This window comes from Perognathus longimembris, chromosome 13, assembly GCF_023159225.1.
Source record: "Perognathus longimembris pacificus isolate PPM17 chromosome 13, ASM2315922v1, whole genome shotgun sequence".
Classification (NCBI taxonomy): Eukaryota; Metazoa; Chordata; class Mammalia; order Rodentia; family Heteromyidae; genus Perognathus; species Perognathus longimembris.
The window spans coordinates 26144818-26161336 of record NC_063173.1 but is presented as its reverse complement, the minus strand read 5'-3'; positions in this window follow the sequence as shown (position 1 = coordinate 26161336).

Below are 16519 nucleotides of genomic sequence, written 5' to 3'. Positions count from 1 at the left end.
AAGCCATCAGCCAGGGCAACAACCCTCTTTGCAATCTCAGAGTACCTGCCTTGCTTCTATCCTATGCTATCTCAGGGCCCTCTGTCACTCCATCAATGGCACCCTCATCCCCAGTTGGAAATGACTTCAGTCTCTTTGCTCCTGAAGTAATTGGAGTTGTGTGTCCTGGATGCTATTAGTATCTAGCTATCTTCCGGTTTAGGTTCAGGCAAGGTTCTTCTCTGCCCAATTTTGGACTATCTGTCAAGGCCAGAAACAGTATGGTGCCTTCATGATCTTTAGTCAACAAATCTGTTCTGAGTGCTTAACATTCTATGCCTAGAAAATGGTGACAAGGCTGGTGGAGTCCTGAAGTCCAGGAGTCCCACAAACCAGCAGGAAAGACTGTTGGATGCTCTCCCATTCATGAGAGAACGAAGTTTCCCAGGCCCCATAGTAATACCCTCTTTTCACCCATTTGAATAAGAAATGATAAGGACTAGGTATCCATATCCTAGATGCCTTGAGGAAGAGAGTTGGAAAGGAAGGGAAGGGGTGACAGTCAGTAGTCTATGTCATTGGCAATCAAGTCCTTGGACCTACAAAATGTATCCAGGTTCACTCTGCCTGTGCCTACCGCCATTGGTCACTTGCTGGAAAATCTTTGCCTTGGCTTTAGCCATTCATACCAGGAAGCTAATTAAGGCTCTCTCCAGGATTTTCTCTGGTCCTCTCTGCTTACACTAATGCACCCTAAATCTTGAAACCATCACTTCAAGAATACACTTCACATTGCAGGTTGGCATACTGGGGACCAGCTCAAGCCCAGCTGATGACTACATTGAAGGCAATGTGCAGCAGACAACTTGAATTGATCTGAACTGAATGAGCTGCTCCTAGTCATTTACGAAAGAAGCTGATTTATTTTAATGAGGGGCATTTCCAGATCTGCTTTTCACTGAATACCGGAAATCTCACCAAAGGTAAGCAGTTCCCGTTCTTCTCCCTTTTGAATTTAGAGGGGAAATTTTACCCAGGATTGCAGACCCTTTTTCTCTCCCCTCCTCTTTTCCTTCTGACATTAACATTAGTCTTAGCCTTTCACATCCACACAGGGATGAGGCGGGGCTCAGCTAATGAATGTTTGAGGAGTCCTTTGAGATCCTGGATGAAAGGCAGGCACCTTATAAAATACAATTAAAAATAATAGGGGTAATTACTAGCCAGGCTAGTCCACACAGGGTAATTAGAGAGTTTCAGGTTCTGACTCCATGCTGAAATACATGGGTTCAAAAAGCAAAACTGATGTGAGATTTAGCGACCACTGTCACATTTCCTCCAGCCAAGGATCAGGTGTCTTTTCTGATACCTGAGAATCACAGCAGATCAAAGCCAGGCCAGGGCCCTTTGAGAAGATCTATCAAACCTCTTTAGATGCCAACTGAGGACATTGAACAGCAAGTATGGAAGACCTATACCTTGGAGGCTGAGTCCCTGGCCACCCCAATTCAGGGTGTTCTATCACCACCCTTAATCAGTAGTACATCCTCTCCAATCTACATACTGGTGACCTTCTGTGTAGAGTCCAGGAATGAGAGTGACAGAGTTGAATCTACATCCTAGGTCTGCCATATGTGGAAGACAGTAGTTGGCAAGTACACTTTGGGTGCCTTCTTTGTAAAATAGAAGTAATAATATCTGTGTCATTGGGTTACTGTGAGGAGTAATGAGTCACATATAAGGAAGCACTTGGCATGGAGCACGTGTTCAGTTCAGTCTGTGGTCCTTGATTGGATAGAATGTTGGCCATTCCCAGCCTTGACCTAGAGTCCTTGCTTTATTAACTGTGTTTGGTTAGGTGTATTGAGAACTTATTATGTGGTTAATTTGGGGCTCACATTCCAGTACTTTATCACTTTATCATTTATTCATTGTTACATCCTTTCAGAGGTTCATGCTGATTAGTGGACTTCTCTAAGAACACATAGCTGAAAGAGGCAGAAGGGCTTGGATCCAAGCTCTTAGCCATATGCCACATTGCCATCCCTTGTGAAAAGAGGTACACACATTACTGTAGTCACATTAAAGCCCTCAAAGGATTATCTGCTGTGGTAAGGAAAGAGGAGAGTAGGAAATGTTGTAGCCTAAGATGATTCATTGACATGGTTTTATGTTCATGGTTGTGAAATTTGGACTATTCATATGAGAGGATTTAATTATTCTGAGGTGCTGCACTGATGAAAGAAGTAATATGACATCTCTCCCCCCTCTGCCCCACAAGAAGGGCAGTCAGTCCTGGTCATTGAGCTTGGAATCGAGAAATCTGGATCAAGTCCTAGATTGATCTGAATCAAGTCCTTAGACTGATGCCTTAGGAACCAAGTGTCTTGGCTCCAATGGCTCAGTCTTCTGAATCTCATTGTCTTCATGATTGCAATGTGACTGATAGATGACAATCACCAATTGACCCCTTCTGCCTGGTCTTCACTCTTCACACCTGGCTGAAGGGGAATGGGCTGACATCTGAAGCACTTTGTCAGCTGCAATTTGGCACGAATGCAAATCATTACTATTGACATTCACAATCACACTGACTTCCAGCATGTGAAAGGAATTGGCTAGAAGTCCAAGACCAGTGGACTCTGGGGAAACTGACTTAGTTTACTTGCCAAGTCATAGACAAAACATATTAATTCACCTCAAAGAACACTTCAGGGCTGGGAATGTGGCTTAGCAGTAGAGTGCTTGCCTTGCATGCACGAAGCCCTGGGTTCAATTCTTCAGCACCACATAAACAGAAAAAGCAAGAAATGGCACTGTGGTTCAAGAGGTAGAGTGCTAGCCTTGAGCAAAAAGAAGCCAGGGGCAGTGCTTAGACCCTGAGTTCAAGCCCAAGACTGGCAAACCGTGCCCCCCCCCAAAAAAACCCCAACAACCCCACAACAACCCCCAAAACAAAACAAAACAAAACAAAACAAAAACCACTTTATAGCATTCATAGCTTTCAGTTCAGATTGTTTGATTTGAAAGACGGAATTTTAGGGGACAAGTCCTTTAAAATTCAGTTGTAAATCATTACGTGTTCCATTTGTTTCAGGTTTTTTCCCTCCCTGGCAGAGAACAAAGATCAGAATCTGCTGGCACTTCTCTGTGTGTGTGGAAGAAAGCAGGCTCCTGGACAAGGCCATTGTGAGGCTGTCAAACATGGAAAATATGGAATGTAATTCAATACTCCTGATGTCTTCACCCACCAAGACTTTCCAAACATCTAGAAACTAGCAAAGTCAGGGATGGGAGCTTCTGAACACCTCAGAAGGCACAACTAAAACAATGACAATGCTTTAGATATTAAGGCCAGAAGTAACTTGAGGTCACTTTATGTCAGCTTCATGCCAGATTGCCAACTCTATCTATCCTAGGGATGGTAGAGGTTTCTTAGGGTCTTCTGGAGACATAATCATTCAGTAATTCAGTGATGGGCAACTTCCCCCTCACATTCTTAGAAATTCATGAAAACTCATTTTATGATTTGTTTCTGTGTATTTTCACCCACTGCTCAAGGATTTGTCATCTGGAGGTGCAGTGTCATGTTTGCTCTATGTAATAGCACTGCTAATGTATCAACCCCAAAACAACCTTGTTTAAGATTAAATCCCTATGTTAGAGAGACAGAAGGGTAAATTCCCATCTACTCAATTCTATCCATTGGAAAGGCTTGAATTTAAGTTCTCACCCAATAACCCAGTTTGGTAACTTTGGGAAATTTACCAAAGTAAAATTCTCAAATTTGAGTATACTTAATTTTAAAATCAGTAAAAATCAGTGGTACCATTCTATATTGCTGGGAAGATAAGAAATAAAGAATTTTCCCATAGTAGACAAAGAGAAAAAATAGTAACTTTTTTCTTTATATAAATTTTTTTTAGAGCTGGAAATGTGGCTTAGTGGTAAAGTGCTTGCCTAGAGTGTATGAAGCCCTGGGTTTGAGTCCTCAGTACCACATGAAGAGAAAAAGCCCAAAGTGGCACTGTGGCTCAAGTGATAGAGTGGTAACCTTGAGCAAAAGAACCTCAGGGACAATGCCCTGAGTTCAAGCTCCATGAACGGCAAAAAAATTGTTTTATTTATTTAGAAATTATGCTTGAATAGTTGTACAAAGGGGTTTTAATTCAATATGGCAGTTTATGATTACAATGCTTGTTGATCAGTGTAATCCCTTCCATCATTGTTCCCCATCTCTCCTAACCAAGCACTCTCTCAAGTTACCTGGTTTCATTTTCACACGTACATAGAAGATTATGACTGTATTTACTCTCCCTGCCTTCCTGCCCTTTGACTTTCCCACATACCTTGCACCTTCATGGTATTCATTTTGCTAAACTATATGTTAGTTGTTTTGAAAGAGTTAGACCACTGTGACCCTCCTCTCCATATACCATATTTTAGTCAGTATGTTTGTGTATATATGCAAAGGGTCCTGTATATGGAAAAACATTAGCCTTTACATAAAAAGATTAATTTCTTCTTAAAACATTACTGAGAGGCCTTTACCTGAGTACTTTTCTGGATGCTGTATACAGGAAAGCAGAACAGCACAAAGAAGGTGAGCTTGGCATCATAAGACCTGCTTTCTAATTCAAATTCTATCACTTAGCAGCTGCATGACAATTCCTGGTCAGCTAACTGAATCTTCCCAAGCCTCACCTTTCTCATCTCTGCACAAGGGTGTTTGTGCAGATTAAATGAGATGCCATATGTAAAGCAGGAGGTTAGTGCCTGCTGAGGCTTACGTGACATCAGTTTATATTAAAGGAGTGAGGGGAGTGAAGTTAACGCAAAGTCAAGGTCAAGCTGGAAAATTTTATTATGGGAATGTAAAGTAATCCCATTTAACTTCATTGTTCGTAATGCAGAATTATGTTTTCCTTGTTCACTTCCTAGAGAAACAGACTTCATATACAGTGACACGTTCTGTCCTTCTAGTTTGTTATGTTGGGATGTCCATGGGAGTCTTCTTCATTAAGGATAATATTTGTACCAATCAGGTGCACACCTGGCCAGAGAAAAGAAGAAGAAAAGGTCAGGTCTGGGACTCAGGTGGCTCCATCTTCTGTCCCCAGTAGGGAAACTAAGGCAGAGCAATCATACACACTGGAACAACAGGAAGGAAGGGGATGGGCTGGAGGAGAAGACTCTGAAGGCATGGGAGTGGCTAGGCTCTTGGGCTCTGTTTTCCTTAGGCTAAGATCATACTGGGAACTCTGAGCCAGTTTCCTGGAAGTCATGTCTGGAGCAGGAACTGTCCAGGGCTGTATCTTTATGTGGGGAAGTATGTGGGGCTAGAAAGGCAGTAGCTGACAGAGCTGTCACAACTCATCTTAGCCATCCATTTCTCTTTGTTTGACTCACCCAGGGAAATGCAGGAGAAGAGACAGAAACAGTGGCCCCATTCTAGCAAACCCACACAGAATGTCTATTGGGTTTCTGCTCCAGATCATAGGGGAAAGGAAAGCTGTGCTTCTGAGTCCAAGTCACCTGTGGGTGCTAGTAAAAAATCAGTGGATCTAACTGGAGCTGAGATTCTGTATTTCTCATGAGCTCCCAGGCTGTTTGGAAACTCTCTTGCTATGGAATGTAAAAACATTGCAAAAAAAAAAATACCTTCTACAACATGCTTTGCCATCAATAAGAGAGAGCTCAAGGAAAGGGAATCTAAGCTGGGAGTGAAGGCAGACCCAAGAGAATCTTTTTGAAGAACTGTACCCCAGTCTGTGGGATTCCATGTTATTGAAAGACCTAGAACTGTTATGGATAAATCCTTGCTGGCACGGGAGGGCTGACCCTGCAGCAATCACCATACCCAGGCAGGGCAGAGATTCACATTGTAGAATCATCTAAACAAACTCAAATCTCCTATATAGTGCAAACAGAAAAGAATCTCTGTTATCCTTGCATAGTTAGAGGGCTAAGTTCTGGCGACATCTGAGTAGGGAGTCTGGAATGAGACTAAGTTAGCATAGTCTTACAACTCCCAAGGTTATCAGTTAAATTTAAAATAGATTCTGGGAATATACTCAAAGAGTCCTGGTCTGATATCAGTATATCCTCATGCCTCATAAAAGCAATCACAAATTCTCTGAATATCTTCATGCCAGACCATGTAGATCCTCAACACTAGAGCTAACAAACCTAAGAAAATAAACTACCATGGGTACATAACAACAGAAACAACAAACCAGAGAAACGGTATAGCAAACACTTGAAGTATTGGAAAAAATATGGACTATAAAATAATTATGCTTAGTATGTTTAAAGATGTTAAAAAGAATAAAAATGAGTAAAGAGCAAGAGATAATAAAAGTGAACATATGTGAAAAATAATCAAATGCCAACTAACGATGAATACTTTCTTTAGCTATTATAACCCATACACTTTTTATTAGAAACCAGATCTATTGGGCCGCATTTCTGTGGCCATTAATGTAACTTCTCTATGCACTGTGCCTGCATCTAAAAACTTGAATGATGAATGTTTTTGTAGAACCATTTTCTGCCGATCCAACTTTTCTTGGGCTACTTTTAGTTTTGGGGTTCCTGGGCTTCTTTCCTTAGCTGTCTACCCTGACTTCTGGCCTTCTTCCTTATTTGACCTGCTCAGACACTCTTTAGATCCCTTCTCAGATCCACATTTCATGGCATACCCTTTACCTTTCCTCCCATTTCTTTCCTCTTCCTCCTCTTCTTTCTCCTTTTACTACTCTTCCTTCTCCCTCTTCCTTTCCTCTTCTTTAAAAAATGTCTCCTGTGCCTCTTCTTTTTATTATAGCCTTACTAGGTAGCCTAAGCTGGCCTCAAATAAGTCAGTCTCCTGACTCAGCCTAATCCATCCTGGGGTTACAAGCCTGTGTCATCACCACATTTGGCTAGAAGAGTATGTTTTAGCGCCACAGAAACACATTTTAAACTTTTTTTTTTTTTTTTTTTTGGCCAGTCCTGGGGCTTGGACTCAGGGCCTGAGCACTGTCCCTGGCTTCTTCTTGCTCAAGGCTAGCACTCTGCCACTTGAGCCACAGCGCCACTTCTGGCCATTTTCTGTATATGTGGTGCTGGGGAATCGAACCCAGGGCCTCATGTATATGAGGCAGGCACTCTTGCCACTAGGCCATATCCCCAGCCCGCATTTTAAACTCTTGAAAGAAACATCAAAAGATACCTGGTTAGGTAAATTGCAATGCTTGAGTCATGGTTCTGTTTGTTTTACTTTTGGAAGATAACTGGGAAGAAACTAATGGTGCCCTCTTGTGGGTAATGTTTGCACTGCAAGACCAACTACTCACCTGCTCTTCAGAGCTGCTGAATTGCTGAATGAGGCAGACAGGGTGCTTGCTGCTTGCTCCTAGAATTTACATTCTCAGTAAGGCAAATGCAAGACAAAGAAGCAAAATATCTGTCCAGGCAGATAAATGAACAGGTTCTTTTCCGACAGTGAAAGTAAGCAACATAAAATAGCACGATGTGCCAGAGTGCCAGAGTGGAAGAGGTCTGGAACATGGTATATGGTGTGTGTTCAAGGAAGACTACTTGGGAAAGGGGAGAAGTGGCTGATCCAATCCATGAATAGAAGATCATTAGCAACCATGTGAACCTCAGCGAGCAGCATCCTAGGCAGTGAAAGGGTGCTGAGGCAGGAAGGAGCTCAGAATGATTGAGCTCTCAGAGAAGCATGTATGGCACGTGACAAAGAAAATACTCGAGTGAGAGAGACTAGAGGAGATAGGCACACCAACTCACCTTGGTGGGAACGGGGCTATGATTCACAATGTTAGTACACTTAGCTCTTAGTCTCGTGCTCCTCCCTCATCTGTTTCATCAGCCAATCTAGCCAGCTGTGAGACTTCCCCTGTCTCCACAGCCAACCTCAGTCTCAGTGTTCATCCTCTCATTCTCCTCAGCAGACAAATGACCTGGCTCCTGGGGGATCAGAGTCTCATCCTTAGAACAAACCTGACTCTTATGGCTTCTCCCTTTCTCTGTGCCAGCAGAGAATAAGCTGACTGCTTTGCCTTTGCCATGCTGGGAAGCCATTCTCTAGTTCTTGGCAGTTCCATTATGACCTGCAGGCAACTGCAACTTTCTTATTAAACCTTTCTAGAGTATACTTTCTCCAACTGAGCCCTCAAATGACACTTGATCACATCTGTCATATTGCTTTCTTTTATGGTATCAATTATAACATTCAATTATCTCTTTTTTTTCTATATTGGATGCCAACTTCCACAAGGCAGAAACTATAACTTTTTCTCTTTTGAGGCGTTAGGTCCTCAAAGCCTGGCCTAGTTCCTGGAATTATGTCTTTGTGTAAGCCCAGTAATTCTCAATTTTCATTTTTAGTGCCCAGGCTATTTGCAAATGGAATGTTATGGAAACCTAGGGGCTTGTCTGATTACTTATAGGACTAGAAGAAATGGGATAAATATAACTTGAACTGTCTAGCTAGAAGAAAAGAACACCCATAGTCATAAGAGAAAGAGAGGATAGATGTGGAAATCTGAGTAGCACACTGGGCTCATGCTCACTGAGCTCTGGTGCCAGTCTCCTCCCAAAGGAAATCACAAGGGCTTCTCAGATTCTTGTTAACTCCAGATAAGACAGCCACTTTTGCAAGCCTTGTTCCAAATGGAAGACCATAAGGTCATTTTAGAGTCAAGAACTGTAAGAAAATCCTTCTACTGCAAGTCAATGCTAAGCTGACTTTCCACTGGAAGAAAGGAAAAGCCTTACTGAGCTATTTTCCAGTAATACTTTTTCATTTAAGTCCAATTTCTTTTCCTCAGGAAGTTAAATGATACAGAGAATCTGGAGCTCCAGCAACTGTGTGGTGAGGGAATCCTACAATGCTATTATCAGACTGATCCAATTGGAACATCAATACTTTGTCTTAAGTGCTTCTTTATTCTCTATTCTCCTGGGGAAAGCTGGAGAGGAAGCTGAAAGTATCCAGAATGTACAGCCAGTCCTACCTGAGTTAACATAGTTTATGGAGGATCTAGTATGTTCCAGGGTCTGGGAGGATCAACTGAGCATTCAGGCACAAAGGCAGCAAGCAGCGATTACTGTGGGGCATGGTTAGTGAGCAGAAGAAAAAGAAGTGGAAAGAAAGTGAGTTGGGGTTGTTTGGTCCCAGTAATCATGCTCATTTTCAGAACTGAGTCATGGACATTTGTTACAACTGGAAGTTTATGAACAAAAAAATGCTGATTTCAAATGATATTGCAACGTTATAGCAATGAAAACAGTGTCATAGCCAGGCACTGGTGGCTCATGCCTATACTGCTAGCTACTCAAGAGGCTGAGATCTGAGGATGGCAGTTCAAAGCCATCCCAGGCAGAAAAGTCCCCATGAGACTCTTATCTCCAATTAACCACTCAAAAACCAGAAGTGCCCCCTCATCAAGTAGGCTAAAGACTTAAAAAGAGACTTCTCTGATGAGGAAATGAGAATGGCCAAGAGACATATGAAAAAGTGCTCTACATCACTGGACATAAAAGAAATGCAAATCAAAACAACACTGAGATTCCATCTCACCCCAGTAAGAATATCCTATATCAAGAAAACTAACAATAACAATTGTTGGAGGGGATGTGGCCAATAGGGAACCCTACTTCATTGTTGGTGGGAATATAAACTGGTTCAGCCACTCTGGCAAGCGGTATGGAGATTCCTCAGAAGGCTAAACATAGAACTCCCCTATGACCCAGCAGCCCCACTTTTGGATATCTATCCAAAAGACCACAAACAAAATCACACTAAAGCCACCAGCACAACAATGCTCATCGTAACACAATTTGTCATACGTAGAATCTGGAACCAACCCAGATGCCCCTCAGTAGACGAATGGATCAGGAAAATGTGGTACATATACACAATGGAATTTTATGCCTCTATCAGAAAGAATGACATTGCCCCATTTGTAAGGAAATGGAAGGACTTGGAAAAAATTATACTAAGTGAAGTGAGCCATACCCAAAGAAATATGGACTCTATGGTCTCCCTTATAGGGAATAATTAGTACAGGTTTAGGCAAGTCACAGCAGAGGATCACAAGAGCCCAATAGCTATACCCTTATGAACACATAAGATGATGCCAAGTGAAATGAACTCCATGTTATGGAAACAATTGTTATATCACAGTTGTAAGTACTTTGAATGTGCCATGTGTAACTATAGCTTCTATTATTGATGATGTTCTTGTATCACCTTCCTCTGGTTGTATCTACACTATCTCTGTAATTTTATCTGAGTATAGTGGAAACTGTGTATACTGGTATTAGAACTAGGAAATTGAAAGGGAATACCAAAATCGAGAGACACAGGGTAAAAAAGACAAATGACTACAAAAGCAATACTTGCAAAACTGTTTGGTGTAAATGAACTGAACAACTCATGGGGGGGGAAAGGGAAAGGGGGAGGGGGGAGGGGAGAATGAGGGACGAGGTAACAAACAGTACAAGAAATGTATCTAATGCCTAATGTATGAAACTGTAACCTCTCTGTAATTCAGTTTGATAATAAAACTTAAGAAACAAACAAACAGAAGTGGCCCTGTGGCTCAAGCTGAAGAGTGCTAGCCTTGAGCACAGAGAGACTCAAGGACAGCGCCCAGGCCTTGAGTTCAATCAAGCAATATGACATATGAAAATTGATAGGATAAAGGATAAAAATCACATGATAATTTCAATAGATAAAATCACCTGACAAAATGCAATATATTTTTATAACAAAGTATGACTTATAAGAGAATTTATTTTAATCCTCTTAAGAGTATCTATGGAAAACCCTCAGGTAATAGGATACCTAATGGTAAAAGACTAGTAGTTCTTTGGTATGATCCGAAACAAGATATGGATGTCCAATTTTGCTATCTATATTCAAAATTGTTATAAAATATTATGGAAAAGGAGGGAAAGATATTAAGTTCAGACACCCCCAAAGAGGTAATAAACAGAGATCCAATATACGAAGACTTTCATTGTACAAAAAATCAGCTTTATTTTTTGTTCACTAGCAATAAAGAATTCAAATACACAATGGATGGTTAAAAACAAAAAGTAACACTTAGACATGATAGATTAAATGGGGATCTAACATTCACACAGAGAGAACAAACAAAGTTATTCTTGGGAGAGGATGACAAAAGGTTCAGTAAATATGTGCATATGATCATATAAAATGAAGGTTATAGAAATGAACTCCAAAAAATAATTCAAAAATGAAATTGGAAAAAATCCACTAAAATTATATAAAAAGGATAAAAATGCTTGAAAATAAAGTTAACAAAGTAAATTTGTATACTAGAAACATTAAAACACGATTAGCATAATGTAGAGATCTAAATGAATGCAAAGATATCCCATGTTCACAAGTGGGAGACAAGAGAACAAAAACTGACTAATCGAACACAATTTTATGAAAATACCATGTAGCTGAAATTGATGTGGGATGACAATGATCTCCAAATAGTCAAGGCCATTCTAAGAAGACGTAGAAGCTGAATTTCATTTTTTATTGCAGAATGTACACAAAACTACGATAAATAAGCTTTTGTGATAGTACCACCTAAAGATAAACAAATAGAATTGAATCTGAACATAAACCCACACATACAACATTAATTGGGTAATGTTAGGAAAAGATTGTCATTTCAAGAAATGGTACTGGAGGCTGGTGGCATGGGCCAAGTGGTAGAGCACCTGTCTAGCAAGTGTGAGACCCTGAGTTCAAACCAAGTACTACCAAAAACTGGTACTGAAACAGCTGGATACTCTCATGCAAAACAATAAAGTTGGGTTGCTAAGTCACATGTAAAAATTAACTCAAGATGGATCAAAGACATGCATGATTATTAAATTTATTAAAATATTTGAAGTAGAGGTAAATCCTTGCAACCTTTCAATGGGCAATGAATGGTTTCTTAGATATGATATCAAAAGAACAACAACAAAAATGTAGGTAAATTTGTATTTATCAAAGGCGAAGGTAGTTAGTTGCCCATCATTGTTTACAAGCTTAGGATGCAAACATACATTCCAATACTCAGCTTGTTTGCAATATTTAGTGTGACATTTAAGAACTTGCTTAATTTCCCTGAATATCCTACCCTAATTCCTGAATTAGAACTCTAAGAATCATTGAATAAATTTATAAATGTTTATATATTTAGTAAAGTTTAAAAATATTTATGGCTTGGTTTATTTGGGCAGAAATTATTTTTCTTATCTTTTCTTTCTTTTTTTGTTTTTGAGAGCAAGATCCTTGAGGAGGAAGAAGTGAAGGGCAAAATTTTGCATATTGTCATCAGAGGGATGAGTAAGAAACAGGAAATACATTTGGACACTAGGTGGCAGTCACAGATTTTTGCTGACATTGCATAAGCAACCCTTGACTGGTCAGTAGGAGACCCAGGCCAGTGCTGCTCTTGGAAAAATGCCTGAGCTTTTCAAGTAGGGAAGGGACAAAGGGAGGGAAGAAGGGAGGGAGGGAATGAATGAATCACACTAAGAGAAAGTATAAAGTCTAGGAAATGTCTCTGCCCACTGTCTATCTATCCACATCAATGCAAAGCAGGAACATGAGGGGGAAACCATGTTGTTTCTGCAGCGTGGGCATTCACAGATGTCTGTGAGCACACCATCGCCTGCCAGTGTAGAGCAATATCTATGAAGCCATTTGCTTAGAATTCTGGCCTTAAGATCTACTAAACCTACTATTGCTGCATGACTGCTATTACTGCCATTGCTAAATCTGCCTAGTTAAGGTATTTAAACTTACTGATTCTCAGTTCCCTCGTGGTGGAATGTTGTAAGGGGTGGGAGTGAGTGTGCAGCAGTCATGACATCGATACCACACTACACTTGTCCTCTTCATCATCTTAACTATCCTCTCCTCCCCTCAAATTTCTGTAAGATCTCTAAAGCCCAAGCATGCAACCCAAATTTCTGAGTCTATCAGGTCTGAAGGCACTCAGCATGAAGCCACCACTGGTCTTTGGAGGCAGAACTGCTCTGGTGCCAGCCAATGAGTGCAGGGTGTGGCTCTTCCACTTGCCACCTGGGACTGTGGGAGAGCCCCAGGTTCCACTTCCCTTCTTACTTCTCTCTAAAGAAGATATCTTTTGTGAATATGAACTGAGGTTGTAAAGCCCTATGAATTTGAAATATGTCTACAGTTGGTACAATTCTCTCTGTTTTACAGGGAGCAAAAGATGGAGATTGTTGCCTTAGAGTTGTCTCACCCGACAGTTCTTCTCCCACATCTCTGAACTTCTATGTGATTTCTATGTCACCCTCTTCTCCCCCTCTTTCTTCAAACATGGCTCTTCCTTGTATACTCTGCCAGCCTAGTTTTCCCACTTCCACTATCTGGCCAGGGTAGGGCAGGGCAAGCTAATGGAGGTGGTTGCCAGGGACTGGGCACAGGGTTGGGCAATTGAGGGCAGAGGTCTGGGCACAGAACTGGATTCTACTTAGGCCTACAGTGGAGCAGGCCCCAGCACTAATTCCCTGGGGACCAGGTGGCTCTCAGGCTGTCCTTGCTGGAGGAAGGAAGTCAAAGGGGCCTCTATCAAGTCCTCTCTTTCTGTGAAGCCCACCTTTAGTGCTGGGGAGGTGAATTCATCCCCACTTCCATATATTTGTGCTGTCTAGGGTTACACATTGGGACACCGAGGACTTAGTGGGCCAGAATATGTAGAGTTGAAGACGCCTTACAGTCTGCACCCTTTCTCTCAGCCCTCTGAATTCTAACCTGCCCCTACTTCCCAGCCCAGCCCCAACCCAGCCCAGTGGGCCTGTCTTTATGTCCTTCCATTCCCTCTGCAGAACTCTCTTTACCCTTCAGGACAACCAGTCTCCCCTGGGAGGTTGTATCCAGCCCAAGACAGCATCTCTCAGCTGCCTTCCACGGTGACACAGCGCATATCATGCTCCATGTTTTGTTTTGTTTTGTGTTGGCCAATACTAGGATTTGAACCCAGGGCGTCACACTTGCTCATTCAGCACTCTACCACTTGAAACACTCCTCCAGTCCAGGTTGCTGTTTTCAATTGATGTCTGATGTTTCTTCTCTACTTTCAGTCTGGAAACACTCTGAGAACAAAGCTGTATTGTTGATCTATTGGTTCATATTGGCTCATTCAACCATTTGTCCACATTACCGGGTAGCCTGTTTTGGGTGCTAGGGTTGTCACAGTGAGCCAGGCCAAGAGTCAAATCTAAAAACTACCTAAGATACAACAGATGGAGCCCAGCCCTGCTGGTTGTGACCATGTTGCTGAGAGCCCTAATTATATAGCCCTGATTATATAGCTGTGATTTTTCAGTCTTGAAATCATTAGTAGAGCTTGCTTTTCAAATTGTTGATAACTTTAGATTTCTCTCTATTGTTGTTGCTTTTTGCATTACAGATACTGAGGAGCTAGGAATACAGGCATGAACTATCAATCTCCAGGTAGCTCATTTAGTCATTCACTTGTTTGTTTCTTATTTGTTTGTTAATATTAATTTTTTGCCAATCTTGGGCCTTGAACTCAGGGCCTGGACCTTGTCCTTGAACTTCTTTTGCTCAAGGCTATTACTATAACATTTGAGCTACAGTGCCACTTCGACCCTCTTCTGTTTATATGGTACTGAGGAATTGAACCAAGGGCTTCATGCATGCTAGGCAAGCACTCTACCACTAAGCCAGATTCCCACCCCCTGGTTCATTTATTTTGATTGATGAATAGCACTTCATTTTATGGATATTTCACCACTTGTTTCACCACTCTCTCAGTGAAGAACATCTTGGTGCTTCCGACATTGACAATAATGACTAATACTGCTCTACACATTGGTTAGCAGGTGTTGGTGTGGGCATAAGTTTCAACTCATTTGGATAGACAGCTAGGATCAGGATTGTTAGGCCTTATGGTTTGTCTATATTTAATGCTATAAGACATTTCTAGACTAACTTCTGGGATGCATAACATATTTATTCCCCCAATGCACGAGTATTTTTGTTGCTCAATATCTTTGCCACAATTTAATATTGCTAATATTTTAGAATTTTGTCATTATATGGTATAGTATCTCATTCATTTTTTCTTATATTTGCATTTTAATAATACATATAAAAATGAATATTTTAAAATCTGTGCTTATTTCTCATCTATGTATTATCTTTTATTAAGTATTTGTTGAAATCTTTTCCCTGTCTTGTAATTGGGTTGGTTATTTTCTTTCTTTTTTTATTTTTCCAGTCCTGGGGCTTGAACTCAGGGCCTGAGCACTGTCCCTGGCTTCTTCTTTTTTTGCTCAAGGATAGCACTCTACCATTTGAGCTTTAGTTCCACTTCTGGCTTTTTCTATATATGTGGTGCTGAGGAATGGAACCCAGAGCTTCATGTATATGAGGCAAGCACTTTACCACTAGGCCATATTCCCAGCACTTGGTTATTTTCTTATTGCTGTGTTTTAAGTGTTACTTGTTTCTTATTTCCAAGTCTGTGTTTTGCAAATATTTTCCCCAGTCTGCTTGTCTTCTACTTTTCAAATATATATTTGTTGTTCTTGTTTTCGTGCTTGTACTGAGGGTGCTGTCCCTTAGCTTTTTTCCTACTTGAGTGACTCACTGATCCACTTGTAGCTTTCTGATGATTGTATGTGTGTGTATGTGTGTCTATGTGTGTGTGTGTGAGAGAGAGAGAGACAGAGACAGAGAGAAAGACAGAGAGAGACAGAGACAGAGAGAGAGAGAAAGAGGGAGAGGGAAACAGAGAGTGAGAGAGAAGAGTCACATGAGTTTTCCTGCCTAGTGTTGGCTTTGAACTGCTTTTTATCAGATTTCAGCCTCCTGAGAAGTTAAGATTACACATGACCTTTTGGTGCCCAGTTTCTTAACAGTTTTCTTTTCAGAGCAATAGTTATAGCCTACCTCAATCCCTGTTGCTGGAGATGAAATTGGGAATTTCATATTTGGCCCCTGTTGACTGATTTTGGTGTTTTCTTTAGTTTTCTTTCTCCCCGTCCTCATCCTCCCCCCGCTCCTCCCCACCCTCAACTCGTCTTTGTCTTTATGTTTTTCTTTGTGAGACCCTATCCTGCTGACTTTGGCTGTGCTGGCCCCCATCCTGTGATCCTTCAGCTTCTGCTCTCTAAAGAGTCTTAATTTCGTGTCTAGTCATGGTGCTAATTGTGGCTTGTTGATTTCCAAATTTTCAAAACAACCTTATTACTAGGAATAATTTTACATGTTCAGCAGTGAGATAGCTTGGGAGACGCAAGATCTCCCTGGTTAACATGGCTTCTAGATGTCAAGGCATCATAAGATACAGAAATTTAAACTCTTAACCAGCTAGCCTTTTAATTAATGGTGAGGACTAGATACTCTTTCCAATGTGTTTTTCTGATTTTGCTATTATCTATTTCTCCATCTGTGAATTTTGGTAAAAGAAATAAAAGAAATAATGGTTGAACCCATTATTAGAATTGCAGGTTTTAACAT